A 3,072-nucleotide genomic window follows, 5' to 3' on the forward strand; every position below is an offset into this window, starting at 1 on the left:
TCCCAAATCTTCCCACCCTCTCCCTGTCCCACAGAGTCCATAAGACTGTTCTATACATCAGTGTCTCTTTTGCTGTCTCGTACACAGGGTTATTGTTACCATCTTTCTAAATTCCATATATATGCGTTAGTATACTGTATTGGTGTTTTTCCTTCTGGCTTACTTCATTCTGTATAATAGGCTCCAGTTTCATCCACCTCATTAGAACTGATTCAAATGTTTTCTTTTTAATGGCTGAGTAATACTCCATTGTGTATATGTACCACTGCTTTCTTATCCATTCATCTGCTGATGGGCATCTAGGTTGCTTCCATGTCCTGGCTATTATAAACAGTGCTGCGATGAACATTGGGGTACACGTGTCTCTTTCCCTTCTGGTTTCCTCAGTGTGTATGCCCAGCAGTGGGATTGCTGGATCATAAGGCAGTTCTATTTCCAGTTTTTAAAGGAATCTCCACACCGTTCTCCATAGTGGCTGTACTAGTTTGCATTCCCACCAACAGTGTAAGAGGGTTCCCTTTTCTCCACACCCTCTCCAGCATTTATTATTTATAGACTTTTGGATTGCAGCCATTCTGACTGGTGTGAAATGGTACCTCATAGTGGTTTTGATTTGCATTTCTCTGATAATGAGTGATGTTGAGCATCTTTTCATGTGTTTGTTAGCCCTCTGTATGTCTTCTTTGGAGAAATGTCTATTTAGTTCTTTGGCCCATTTTTTGATTGGGTCATTTATTTTTCTGGAGTTGAGCTGTAGGAGTTGCTTGTATATTTTTGAGATTAGTTGTTTGTTAGTTGCTTCATTTGCTATTATTTTCTCCCATTCTGAAGGCTGTCTTTTCACCTTGCTAATAGTTTCCTTTGATGTGCAGAAGCTTTTAAGGTTAATTAGGTCCCATTTGTTTATTTTTGCTTTTATTTCCAATATTCTGGGAGGTGGGTCAACTCAAAATGGATTAAAGATCTAAACGTAAGACCAGAAACTATAAAACTCCTAGAGGAGAACATAGGCAAAACACTCTCTGACAGTTTTAAAAAACATATGTGTATGCTGTTTGAATGAGAAAATCAAAAGACATAGAAAAGTCACATCAAGCTGGGAGATGATTAAGAGGGAGAGAGTAAACTTTCCTTTGGAAAACAAAAGAATCTTTCGTCATTCAAATAGTTGCTCTTTTAAAACAGCCTTTAAAATAGATACATATAAAAAAGAGACAGAAATGGGATGTATTCTAAGATGTATTAAAACTTATAACAAACTAGTATATTCTACTATACTTAATAATGAATTAATATTTATACTATTATATCATTATTAATATTATTATATATCTTATATTTATATATAGTTGCATATATACATTATTACTACAATTCAGTTATACTATATACTGCTCTTAATATAACTATATGCTGCTAATACAATTAACTACATACTGCTAATATAATTAAGACTGCAATGGAAAAGTAGATCAAGATCACAAGACAGAGTCCAGAATTAAAAAATCCAGTTTTATACAGAAACCTATTATTGGATGAAGTTGACATTACAAGTCAGTGGGAGAGGTTGTTTACATAGCGTGGTGTTGTGGCAGCTGGCGAGAGTTAAAGGGTCCCAAGACAAGGAAATCCAGGGCAGTGGTGGCTTGGAAGCCCAGGTCTAGAGTCAACAGTGGGCAGAAGTTTCCAGGTGACTCTGATGCTGCTGATCTGGCATATAACAGTCAGTCGTGTCCGACTCTTTGTAACCCCACGGATTGTAGCCCACCAGGCTTCTCTGTCCATGGGATTCTCCTGGCAAGAACACTGGAGTGAGTTGCCATTCTCTTCTCCAGGGATCTTCCTGACCCAGGGATTGAACCCAGGTCTCCTGCATTGCAGGCAGATTCTTTACCATTTGAGCTACAGGGAAGTCTTGCTGACCTGGACCACACTGGAAACACCACTGGCCTGGACAGACTGCTTGTAGCATGATGCATCCCTACTGTTTCTGGTCAACCTGTAAACCCCACAAGGAGGCATGGCATCGGGGGTGGGAGTGTGCTGTGCCCGGCGGTTTGGGGTTGGGGTAACGGTCTGGACCTGTCCTCGGTGTCGGCAGCTGTTTGGCAGCTTCACTTTCTGTGTCCAACCACTCACTGCCTCAAGAATGTGTCCAGCAGGATGTAAGCTTGGGCTGGGAACATGCATCTGTGAGGCCCTGATGTGAGGATTCCTCTGGGAGATTCGGATTTCTTCTAGACCACCTATGGCATCAGATGCAGGCATCTGTGCAGCTGACCCAGGACTTTCTTCTCCTGATACAACTGGGCCTTCTACATTCTATTATGATCCTGCTTCTGTATTAGGTAACAGGTAAAAAAGAGAAAACAAAATTGCATCTGAGTCCTTTTACTATGACCATATTTTAGAAAGATTATGTTCAAGTCCCACTGGCATCCTTGGTTCCCCAGATTAAATGTTCCTCGTTGTTCGGCCTGTGTTACGGCATATCGCCCTGTTTTTCGTTAGCCAATTTTCAACTTTCCAACTTCCTTAGCATTCCAAGATGCTCCTGCCTTACCACAGAGTTCAAGTGAATTCCTCTGCTTCCCACCTTCTACCCAATAGCAGACAGAACTCCCCCTCTGTCTGAGAAGCCTTCAGCTGCCCTGCAGAGAACAGGTTCCCAGAAGTGCCCCCACCAATGTTCCCAGTTCCTTCACTTGCTCATCTGAATGAGGAGGGTTCTCCACGAGTTTATGCCCCTCTGTGATAGTCCCAAATAGATTTCTGGCAGATATTTTAAAACTCTGAGGGGCAGGTCAGTGAGTAGCCAGAAACTGAAGAATAAAAGTCATTCCTTTTAGGTTTCATCATCTCTGGGTTACTTGAGGTACAACAATCGGTCACAGTTATCACAATATATTATTAAATCTAAAATTGAAATGGCCACGCTGGGTGAAGCACCTTCTCTCGCCACCCAAATTAACATCTTGGTGCTGCATCGGACTAAGCCGAAAATTGCCTCTGTGTGCTTGCAAACCACGCTGCCTCCACGTCCATGGACTCTTTCAAAAAATACCGCTCTAT

Source organism: Bison bison, unplaced genomic scaffold (assembly GCF_000754665.1).
Source record: "Bison bison bison isolate TAMUID 2011002044 unplaced genomic scaffold, Bison_UMD1.0 scf7180017864148, whole genome shotgun sequence".
In the NCBI taxonomy this organism is placed as follows: domain Eukaryota; kingdom Metazoa; phylum Chordata; class Mammalia; order Artiodactyla; family Bovidae; genus Bison; species Bison bison.